The sequence below is a fragment of the Cupressus sempervirens genome, chromosome 3 (genome assembly GCF_028749045.1).
Source record: "Cupressus sempervirens isolate cs-2001-9-10 chromosome 3, ASM2874904v1, whole genome shotgun sequence".
NCBI classification, from domain to species: Eukaryota; Viridiplantae; Streptophyta; class Pinopsida; order Cupressales; family Cupressaceae; genus Cupressus; species Cupressus sempervirens.
Window position 1 is genome coordinate 356,831,084 of NC_143120.1, and position 13,538 is coordinate 356,844,621.

The following is a 13,538-nucleotide window of genomic DNA, read 5'->3' on the forward strand; positions in this document are numbered from 1 at the left end:
AATCCATCCAATTCCCATCCACATATCTTGCTCCTAGCATTACTCAAACCCCATCTAATGAAAATAATCAATTCATCCTCCATATATCCACCCCCATCAAAGAATACATCAACCTCCATATAATAGGGTATCTTGCAGGAATGTGGTCATGAATCTACATTTGTATTTCTTCATAGGGTGCCAAAAGTTCATTCGCATCTCTCTTTATTTTCAATTGAGACCTTGTAGTATTTTTGAGCCTCAAATTTTCCTATCTTTCAACTATCCTTCCAATCTCATCCATCAAGTCCTCCTTGTGTCTTCTTACACTCCAATGATCTTCATGTTGTCATTGTGCTTTCTTTCCATTTACAATATTATCTCATATTTATAACAACACTCTTTACTATTTTATAGGTCTTATAGAGGGCTGAAATTTCTCAAGTTAATGATGCCACACATTTTTCCATTAGCTTTGAATCTTGACAACTATGCAGTATCATAGTGTTGGTTAATAGTTTGTTCACCTTTTAGATTTTATAATCTGACTCTTTGATACCCAATGTTTGGAGAGACAAAAGGATGTTTACCAGAAAATGGGTCAATCTATGTATTCTATTAGTACCCTATGAATTGATTAGGTATATCTTCCTATGATTTACAATGATATGCAATGAATATGTTTTTATGAAATCATAAGTTTTGACATTTTGAGTTCTTAACCTAAGGGGAGTAAATGATAACCAAATTGTTTGTAGGTACAAACAATTCAAGCAAGATGGATTTGAATAACCTATTACATCCAATGGAATGACATGATTAGATTATCTTGATATTTCTAACCCTTCTATTCTAAATATAGATTAACCATATAAATGCAAAAGATGAATGAAGAGATATGCACATGATGAAAAATGGAATTTCTTTCACTATCAATCTTGAATGAAATGGAATCCAACCAATAATTAATAGATTCATACACATTTATCTTTCATTTTGCAATGAAGTTATCAAACATGATATGAAATGAACAAGAGAAGAAACAAAACCATACATGAAGAAAGTAAATGGAATCACCTTCACTATAATTATAAAAAATGAAATGGAATCGATATGATTATCACATAATCACATATGATTTCCTTTCAACTCTTAATGTAGAACTAATCTATGCATGGGAAATAAAACATGACAAGCAACTGAGTAAATGGAATTACAGACCAATTCACCATCAATTTTTCTAACCTTTGAATTGTCAAATGAGGTTACATTTATAGTTTTTTGTTATCCTTTGGTTCAGTAGAGAAACAATCACAAAATAGAAAAGGAAAATAAAATATTAAATTATTCAGGGATATCAACACATGGCATCTTCTCAATCAATGATTCTGAATCCATGGTGTTCCTAAAAACACATGATAACTATTCAACTTCATGCAATCTTAGAAAATCCTATAGAAAATTTTTAATTATTCATATTCTTCTATTTCACACCAAACTTGTGTATTTCATATTCTAACAATCACTAAATTTTTTAACTCTGTCTGCTGATCTTAAATTAATGATCATAACTAAAACATTATAACCTTCATTTATAACTTCTTTCATGGATCCCTCCATGTACATGTGTCTTTTTGTCATTCTGTTGCTATGATTATTTTCCACGCAATTTTTTATAGCAACATAATGGTGAGCATTGATCTCCCTTTTGATCTGGTGATGAAAATAAAAGATATTAAGTTTTTGTTTGATTTATGATGCAGGTCCACTTTCCAACTAGGTACACAGTGGTGAATAGTTGGCACTACTTTATTACCAAGAGGATCTGACATTGACCTATTTTTTCTTCATGAAATGTGATGGCTCATAGGACACATGTCTTTCTATCACTTTGTTCCCATGATTACAACATGTTCATCTTTTCATAATGATATAGCGACGACTATAGACATTCTTTTGATCTGACAGTGAATGAGATGCATCATCAAATACTCATATTTCCATCATTAAAATATCATCCATTGGTTTGTTCCTTATTGATGATCTAGATTTTATCTTCTAAACCATTTGACTTGTCAACCAGCCAATGGTGTGCATTCTTTCATTCATTTGACTTTTCTCCACCATGTAACTTATTATGATCACATCTGAACTATTCATGTACTGAATTGATGACGCATATTTTCTCAACATCATATTTTGACTTTAGGAGGATCTTTAATATTTTTTTCTACATGAATTCCTTCTTCTACTCACTCATCTTAATCATCTACAATTTCTTCTATGGAAACCACAACATAACAACAAATATTTGTCTTCATCATTGTTAGAAACAAATGAATAGAAGATCCAAGCCTTCTTCTCATCGAGATGACACATAAAATCCTCCCAAAATATAATCACCTAGCTTTGGACTAATACATTGCTCATGTGATTTCCCATATTAGGTTAACTCAAATGAATGATTAGAATAAAGGCCATCCTATGGACAATCTAGACTCAGACTTAAGACATCAATACTTGTCTTGACTCAAAACCTTAAAGGAAAAATATATGAATTGAAACTTGGAAAACACATAACTTGTAAACCTATCAAGTTTAAAATATGAGTTAAACTCATGATGTGTCTTATTGATTCCTCTTATGTGATATATTGCTTTCTACTTTAGGGAACTCCACATAGCTCGAGGTTAGGAGGGAAGGGAAGGAAATTTGAAAGAACACCAAAAAAAAGGTATTAAATACAAGTCAAGTTTATGTTTTCATATTTATCATGAATAAACACACACACACACACACACATGCACTCAGTATTGATAAATACACACTTACTTGTTTGTTGAATATATGGTGAAACAATTGAGTTTTATAGAGTTAATGAATGCACCTAACACTACTGATGTTCTAGAAAGGGAAGAGGTAAAATTTCATATTTTTCTTCTATTAAATTTTAGTTTATAGTGTGCATTTGTTCTATATTCATATTAAAAACTTGCATTTACAAATCTGTATGCACATTGATATTCTAAACCAATTTTGGTGCATCAATCTTACAACATCTATTTGTTGATCAACTAAGTCCTATTGTATTATGCATTTCTAACTCTTATTACCTTTAGTCAACTTAATTGTCAAATGCAAAAAATCCCTAATCTATATTAATCACATACTTTATTTATTTCTTAAATATTGATTGAAATTAGCTAAATAAATCTCCCAATTGAATTAATTTAATTGTAAGTCCTAAGTACTTTAATTTAATTTAATCCATCCTCTTTAGCTAATACAGATAAAGAATGAATTAAAATACATTGATTTAATTAAATATACACATCGTAAATATTAAAACTAATTATTTAATTAATTAGAATAATATATTATGATGTCATGTTTGAATGGATCAATGTTCTTTCCTAATTCATTTCATATGAAAAAGGAACTAAATATATTGATTAAATCAAATATGCTCATAATAATTATTGAAAGTAGTTATTTTATTAATTAGAAAAATAATTATGACCACATATTTGAATGGATCAATGTTATCTCCTATTTCAGCTAATTCAACCCCATAAAAAATAGAAGACTCAATCTCACATCTAGTCTGAATTGTGCACTTCGTTTAATCTTGACTGTTGATTAGATCCAAGATTCTATAAAAGAGACCCCTGACCTCTCATTTGAGGAGGATGCACATGATGAGTATGAAATCATTCTTGGATTGATCACTCAAGTGCTTTGCATTTGAATCTCTTATGCTTTACATGCTTATCATTTATATTACAATAAATTCATTTAGCTTTATTTATTATTCATTGTTCTTAGATTAATTCGAAATTCATTTAGATTAATCCATATATTTGCATTCAAATACATCAAAAACATATATTAGATTGCATTTGCATTCATTCAAATCCTTCATGCTAGTTTGGTTTGGTTATTGAACTCTTAATTCTAAGAGGGAATAGTAAAACTTTGTCTAGTTAGAAGGCAACAAATTACCTTCTGCAGACATACTAAATGCAAAATATCATGTTCATTTTGGGATGTTATTGACAAATAATGATAATTTTGAAGTGTGTGTGGATTTAAAGGACAATATTTAGTACTCACATTTCTAATGCCCTCCGTCATGGTGCAGAAAAATCAATTTTCTAGGCTCATTTTTATTCATTCTTGACAATATAATTTTTTGTTTGTACAATACAATGAATCTTTTCCCAATAAGAACATTTGTCACATGAAGAATATAAAACTTCATGTGGCATTGTGTACTTTCTTACATGGGAAAGCATATGATCACATGAAGAAAGTAATTTCTTGAGGCACAAAGAAAATCATAGCATGGTAACCTATCGAGTCTTGCACAATACTTGACATCAAAATAAGGAAACATTGCATTTTAAAGTCTATTATTCATGATTCTTTGGTCTAACCTTTGTTTCTAAAGCATTTGTTTTATGATTTCTAATTTTTGAAGTAGCTTAATAGTTGTTTGGAGGATGATTGTCAAAGATACCTTGGAATAAACATACAAACAATACTAATTCTTTGATTACAGGACATTTTGTCAAAGAGCAAATTTAAACCTTCTCAAATAATGTGTATGTTTTAATTCTTTCCAATACACATAGTTTAATAGGGCTTGTGAACTTCGTAGGGCTCCAAATGAAGTAATAGGGGAGTATATTGTTTGCTACTTAGAAGTGATTCCCAAGAGTAAATTATAAACCTAGATGCTTTTGAATATGGTATCTGAGGGAGGCAATAAATGTAATGGTTCGCCTAAGAAAAAACTTTTTATGAAGAGATGATAATCTTTTCCTTTTAGGAAAATTAAAATCTTGGAAAAAGAGAAGTTGGGATTGATAAGCTAGCTTGGTGATAAATATGTTATGTGTGTTTCAGTAAGGTGATGAGTTAGAGGAGTGTATTCTTTTTTCTTTGGGTAAATTAGAAACTTAGACCCTTGAATCCGAGATACAATCTAAGTCAACCTTTAGACATTCTGTCAGAGCAATCCAAACTCTAGGAATGACCTAAGTGAAAACACACCTAGTGCCAGTGATTCCAACTCACTAAAATAAAGAATATTTGAAGAGAAAAAGGCTCCAAAGCCATGTTAATTTCTTCTTAAAGAAAAGGCTCTGTCTATTGCACTAGTCAACACCACCCCCAGTCTTGCTAGTCAAGTGTGTGCACTTTAAGGTGTTAGTGTGGGCTATTGGCCTTAACCTCATTTGCAAGGCTACTAGGGATTGATATGAATGGAATCATATTAAAAACTTTGTGGTTGATTTCTACCCAATTCATCTCTAAAAGGGGGTGTAATTTTTGTGCAAGGAAGGGGAAGAATCTCTCATGTAGATCCTCACTATATGTATGCACCTAGATGCTAGAAGGTGGTATACTCCCTTGACACCTTCCACAAGGGTATTCATTATGTATATATGTTATTGAGTCCTTGGATTACACCAAAAATACAAGTGCCCTCTAATTGGGTGACACAACTTTGTGAGGTGAATGCATGCACATAAGTTTTGAGATAAAGGTTTTACTATTTCTACCATTTCTAGTTATAGGGATAAAAAAGTATCTTTTTTGAGTCTACAAGTTGTCCAAATTATCCAAATAAAAAGGTCAAGAGTCTCTAGTCCCTTTGAGTTTCTTTGTCCTTAGTCAAATTGTTTATGACTACTGTTTGCTTCCCTTGTCTAAAAATTGAGTGTCTACTTACAATCCAACATGGTGTCCAAATCTGAATGATGTCCACATATAACTAAAAAGTACAAATACTATCAGTACTCAGTCCAAAAACTATCAAAACTTATCAAAAAAATTTCAAATATAGTCAAAACATGTCATTCTTTCCTTTACTTGCCTGCATTGTTGTACAATTTTTCACAACTAAAGACCTATAGGTCTATCAATCTATGTTTCCTCATGTAGTACTTTGTACTTCCTTGGATGAGAGACTAAATTTAGTCATGTGGATTCTACCAAAACATTACCAACTAGTGTCAATTTAGTCAAACTAGTCAAATCATTATTCAAACAACCAACCTATTATTTCCTCATGTGGTTCAAAGCATAACTTCACACATATTATCCTATATTTTGTGGCACGAGTCTCTATACTTCCTCATGAGGTTTCTATAGAATATTTTCATGATAATTGGTCAATAAAATATCAAAAATTTGTCTATCAGAGTTCTTTCCTTGCTTGGTTCAGAACATTTACTCACATGAGAGTCATTTCCTTAGATGATTCTATCAAGAATTGTTAAAAACAATGAGCTATTATGAGCTCCTTCATCAAAAATCAATCCAAAATCTAGTCTTGGTCTATGAAAATTAAGTCATTCTTCTATCTACAATATTCTAAAACTTAGACATCTTTCTCAGTTGATCACTTGTAATCCTCATATGAACTAGTCTTCTTACTTTGTTGTCCTAGTATGTTGCTCTCATGTGTTTGTCATGAGCCATGTCACAATAGTAAAAAATCTTAGTTGTTCTAGCTATTTCTTTGACTACTCATACGAAGGCATACAACATGCTTATTTACTTCAAGACTGTGTTCTAGTATGATCCTTGTTTAAACTTGGTCCTAAGTCATTATTTATGACTATTGCAACTAGGAGGGGAAATGTGTTTCCCATAGACCAAGATGAGGTAAAGATAGAGGTTAAAATTTTGGTAGGGGTCATTCTCAATTCTACATACAATCTGAGTACAATGAAGTATCCTCACAATCTCTTTCACATGTTTGTCCACCTAGTGCTCAAAGAGTCTTTTCCATAAGCCTATAACAAGTTAGGAATCTATTATTCCAAGAACATCCAAACATTGACAAGACAGCTATGTCTTTAAATAGAATAGCTTAACTTTTGTTTGAAATGCCTATATAACCTAAACATACTAAAACCTTCTACAATCCTAGAATGGAACATAAATATCAAGAAACTAGTGAACACAATAGGAGAAAAAATAGAGAGAAATTCCAAAGAAATGAAAGGATGAAATATCCTTACACCTATACAAATGATTATGGAGACACTAAAGAGATACCCCTAGAAGACATAGAGAAATGTTTTAAATATTGTAAATATAAATAATTCTAGGAAATGATGGAATATTGCTCCATGATGAGAAAGAGGAATATTTCCTTAAACTCACTCAAGAATGAGAAAAGCTACCTCAACACTTCAATATTTAAAAAATTGTCACTCAAGAAGAGGAAACTAAAACCTTTAAGTTAAAAAAAGAACTTTAGGCCATGCAAGAGAAATTGGGCCAAACGTTGCAAGACAAGGATAAACCAACTAAACAATACATGTTAGATACTATTTGTCCATTTCCTTTTGACAAGGACTTGTACATGCCTCCTTTTCCTATAGGAGTTGAGTTACCTAAATATGACAGCTACTTATGAACATCTAATCCTCAAGATCGATTGAGGGAGAACAATGCTTTTCCGATGGAATTCATGCACAATCAAGCATATCTTATGTGCTTTTTTCCCACAGAGTTTAGGTGATTAAGCCATTGAATGGTTTACAAAATTACCTACTAGAATTGAAATAATTAATGAGATTGCTAATATGTTTGTTCAACAATACTCACACAATACACAACATCTAGTCAACATACGAGAATTATGTAACATTAAACAAAGAATTGGAGAACATTTCCTAACATTTTTCTAAATATGGTGACAATTGTATACCAAATACTCATGTAAAATTCCTGAAACTTAAAAAACTTGATATCTTCATGGATAATCATTTACCTGATTTTTACTACAAAATACAACTTCAAGGTCCACATACCTTTGAAGATATGATTATAAAAGCCATCTGAATAGAGGAATTCATGGTAAAGAAAGGTGAATTAACTCTTGAAAAGGATATCAAGCAAGGGTCTACCTCTCGTAAAGATAAATCTAAGTATGCTAATAAAAATTGATAGGTAGTATAGGTTGGAGTGGTAGAAAATATCATTCCCAAACCTTCTAAGGTGAATTTTAATCTCACAAATAATATTAATGTGTCTAAAACTTCTAACAAATCTACTCCAGATAACAAGACATTTGGAAATAAGAAAAGAACTCATTTTGGAATACTCAACCCAAACATGAATATACACCTCTGGGTGAACCTCTTGATGTGGTCTATAAAAATCTATTTCAAAATTTGATTATTACACCATTTCATAATTCTCATCCCTATGATGTACAAGCATGACCCACATAGTGGAATGAGAATTCATATTTTTAATACCATTAGAACAAGGGTCCCAAAACAAACAACTATATTAATCTTTGTCATAAGGTTCAAGACCTCATTAATGATGGTGAAATAGTTGTGGGTGGACATAACAAGAATTTAGATCAAAAAAATTTAAAGGAACCATTTCCACATTATGACAAGGAAGAAATCTCTAAACAAAAGAATAATAACAAGGTCAATTATACCTATACCGATGATGATAATATAATCAACATACTTGAACCTTTGGACTTTGAACATTGAACATTGTGATGTTATCACAATTAAAGGAAAATACGATAATTCAAAACCTAAGACTTCATTTTTCTTAATAAGTCCTACATCTTTTACATCTGATCATGAATAGTCACAATCTTGTGTTAATGTTGTTACATGTTCTCATGCCAAGATAGTACTCAAGGCCCTATTCCTTCTACTCTTGAGGTAGATCAATAAAAAGATGTTGGTCCATTGGGAATAAATACAAAAATTGCAACATCCTCCATAGCTAATAACTATAGTATCCTTGAACAATTGCAATGAATGAATGGTCAAATAAAAATCTTTGAGTTATACTTAAAATATTTCCTACTCATAGGAAGATTCTTGACAAATCCCTCAATGAGTCAAGCATACATAAAGATCTTGATGTTGATAGGTTTCAATCTATGGTAGGTCATTTGAACTCACCTCATTATTTATCCTTTTTCTAAAGAGGACAATAATTCATTGAGTCATCCTCATAATCAACCAATACATATTGAGGTCATGATACATAAAAAATGTGTCTATCGCATGCTTAAATAGACAATTGAGCTAGTCTTAATATATGTTCTGCTACTTTTCTCAAACAATTGGATTCTAATGAAGAGTTGATTGATCCTCTTCACAAAATAACCATTAAAGAATATGATGAAGTAGAACAAAAATCCCTAGGTTTTGTTGTGTTTCCTCTTCAAGTTGTTCCTATATAAAGAGATGTTACTTGTCAAGTCCTTGAAATTACTCTAGCATAATACATATTGTTAGAAAGACAATGGATTCATGAAATGCAAGCAATACCTTTAACATACCATCAATGCATCAAGCTTCCATTCCAAGGAGGGTAAAAGCACAAACCTATGTCACCTTTTATAAAGGAAAAGTTATATCAGAATTTAGAGTCTTCAAATTTAATGACATAAAAGTGGCATTTGTGCTTAGAATTTGAAGATGATGTAAACTAATGAAATGTCTAAAATTAGATGAAGTTTATGTCTATAATTTTTTTTTAAAAAAATTGAGTGATAATTTTATCTATTTTTTAATTTTTAAAGTCTATTTGTTAATTTTTTAAAAATGCTGAAAATATAAAGTTTTTTCCCTATCAAACAAATATATGAAAATATTCATATTTTGGTCTAATTTTGGAATATGTTAGAGCTGACATGTATATGTAGTGCGCCGAAAAAGAAAAATTGAAATTTGGCTAATATTTTTTCGAGTTATAACTTGTCAAAGTCAAAGTTATCAGAAATTGATAGTTTTTTTCTCCTGTCAAACTTTTCCCATCAAATCTACATATTTTTTAAAACAAATTACATATTCTTGAAGAAGACTCTCTCCTCTAGTGCAACTCGAAAAATAATAATTCTTTAACATGATTTACTATTTTTTTCTTATTTTTGAATAGACATCTTCTTGAATCTTAAAATACCTACTTGTAATATTTTTAAATTATAACATATTATCCAAAATAAAATAAAACTAAAAAATTATATGATAATAATCTTGACTTCAAGATCTACAAAATTATATTTTTAGTTTTTAAAAAAACTTCAATTTAGTAAGTCAAATTGGCCTTCAAAGTGAGAAGTTTATAGTTCTTATTTTTGCTTGTGTGGCTACCACTTAGGATGCCAAATAGGTAGTTCTGACTGAAACTATTTAGGCCATAAGTATTTTGGCTGAAAGGGTTACGACTAAAAACCCCAGGCTAATAAAATTGTTGTCAACCACTTTTTCACTATTTTTTATGATATTTTGAGTCCTTTGATACATGGGGGTTACAGTTGAAACCCTTTCGGCCAGAAGTGTTTCAGCCAAAACTTTGCATGCCACGTTGATGGGGAAACCTACCACATATGTATGGCTGAAACGTGTTCAACCGTAACAATTATGACTGGAACTGTTCCGCCATAACCGTTACGGTCGAAACTGTTTCAACCGTAACCCATCCAAATATCACAAATGGTGAAACAGGTTTGTGCTTTCACCCAGATCTAAAGTTACTATACCTGCTAATACTAGCTACACCTATAACATGCTTAAATATGCTAACAATTTTGTCCTTGCTAATAGAGTATCTATAGATAATTAAGTCAACAAGATAAAAGAAATGGAGAAGACTCTCAAGTTAACAAAAATTGGAATGGACAATATCTCATTGAACTAGTTTTTTCTTTGACATGTCTTCCTAAATCTCCTCTAATTATGGGAGACAATTTGAAGAAAAGAGACCTTCTATGGTATCACCTTAGACTAAATTCAATGGTTCCTTTATAAAGGCCATTATATCTCTAGAGGAAAAATATGAAAATAGAGCCATCATAGCATGGTTATACAAAGAGGAAGTTCCATCTGATCTCACAAACTAGGGTCATGAGATAACTCTAGAAAAGTATAGAATAGGTCTTTAACTAATAAAATGCCTTGGCTACAAAGTGAATGGTCCTATAGGATGTAACAACAATTGTTTTATTGATCCAATCAAATAAATATCTAGAAGACACTATGACACAACATGCTTAGGCTTTAAGAAAGTTCCCTTTCATCTAGGGACCAATAAATTTGTGCCAGAATCTGATAGTGTTTCTAAGCATGGGTCACAAATTGAGTCTAATTTAATCAAGCAAATAGTCTTGATGATGGGGATTCTTTTCCCTATCATATTCTAGTAGATATTTCTACATTCTATGCAGAACTAAATGACTTTGTACCACATGTTAGTAATATTGAAGGTAACATTGATTCCTCTAAGATATTCAATAGGAACTAGGTGAGTCTTGTCATACTATAGTTGTTGAATAACTTTGTAAAAATCAAGATGATAATGAAAGTTGAAAATGGGTTCCCATAACTAATGAGGAATTCTATAATCTGACTCCATGTAGCATAGATCCTTGAGAATAAAAAATTGATACACTCTTTGAGGTAACTTTAAACAAGTATGTAGATCAAGTTCGTACATATGAAAATTAGATTGAAATAAGAGAGGAATCTAGGGTTTGGTCGGATGAGTCTCATTGTACTAATGTCGATGAGTCTTTGATAAATGTTGTTAGAACTCAAAGGGATTAAAACATACCTTTGAACAAAATCTCTTTAGGTCTTGAATTTACTTGTCCATGCATTTGGTGACTATATTGTGAACTTCATTGAGCCTGCCACTTCTCTCTTGATCACTTATCCCAAGTTAATAGACTAGAACTCCAATACTACATCTAGTGAAGTCTCTATGTTCTAGAATAACTATGCTCTTTCTCGCTATCTACACATTGTGGAACAAGTAATGTCTTTCACCAGTAAAAAGAGTGTCAACATAACTAAAGCTAAAATCAAATATTTCATTTATACAATTAAAAGAAAAGATAATAGATGTTCCAATGGTGAAAACCACATTGTTGCAATATGAGAACCAAAAATAGTAAAGAAATAAGATGTATCAAATGGTGAAAACCTCTTTGAGCTACCAAAGGATGATTGATATTTTATGTGCTTCCAAGTCACTTCCAAGAGAGGTCATCAATGTTGATAGACCCAACACAACCAACCAATCTAGGAACTGTAGAACACCTTTACATAATACACCTTGCACAATCTTTATCTAAAGAGGAAAAAGAGGAATTTGTTACCTTCTTCTAAGAAAAGAAGAATAATTTTGCATGGACATAATCATATATACCAGGCTTAGATCCTAATCTCATAATTTTTAATTTGTCTATTTCACTAGGAGTAAAACCTATAAAAACAAAATCTTAGGAAGATGCATCCTCATGTGGCACTACTTGTTAAATATGAACAAGAAAAGCTCTTGAATTCTTGTTTCATCAATGCTATTAATTATTTTGAATGGATCTCAAACATAGTTCTAGTCTCCAAACATGACAATTCTATCAGAGTTTGTATAGATTTTTGAGATCTAAACAAAGAATTTCCCAAGGATGACTTTCCACTACCCAATATTGATATGATAGTGGATGTGACAGTAGGATATAAAATGTACTCATTGATGGAAGGCATTTTTAGTTATAATCAAACTAAAATTACACCTGAATATCAAGAGAAATTTTGTTTTACTTGTGCATGGGGTACCTTTTGTTGGAATATGATGCCATTTGGTCTTTTGAGTGCTAGTGCCACATATCAATGAGTAGTTATGACAATCTTCCATGACATGATGCATAAAATTATTGAGGAATATGTTGAAACCTTGGTCAAGAGTACATAGAAAATATGCATCGTCAAGATTTGGGACCTATCTCAGATCATCTAGATGAATTTAGTCTGATGTTAAATCCTAAGAAATGTGCTTTTGGTGTTACATCAGGTAAGCTACTTTTCTATATTGTATCTACAAAAGGAATCGAGGTGTATCCAAAAAAGTTTAGGCTATAATTCAAATGCCTTCACCTCATAATATTAGTTAAATGAGGGGACTACACGGGAGATTTCAATCTATTCACAAAGTCATCTCATAGTTAGTGGATAAGTCACACCATTTTACTAAGACTTTGCATATAAAGTCTTGAAAGATGACTGGAAAAAAGATTGTGATCTAAGCCTAATGTAGATTAAAAAGTATCTTTCTAATCCACCAATCCTGATGCCTCCTATTTATGGGAAGCCTCTTGTTTTGTATATCTCTACAATAGAGTCATCTCTCAACATCTTGCTAGCTCGAGAATAAAATGACAACAAGGAATGAGTTATCTACTATCTCAGTTATATGTTGATCTCTTATGAGATGAACTACAACATTATTGAGAAAGCTTGCTTGGTAGTCATTTTCACTTCCCAAAAGTTGAGACACTACATTCTCACTCATACTACACAACTGATTGCAAAAATTGATCCATTGAAGTATTTGATTAGCAAGGAAACTCTAATAGGAAGGTTAGCTAAATGGGTCATGATACTAAGTAAGTTTAACATTGAATATGTCAAAAGGAAAGCTATCAAAGGACATGCAAATTCTAATCAATTAGCAAAAGTACCAATGCAAAGTCTTCTACCACTAAATATTGAATT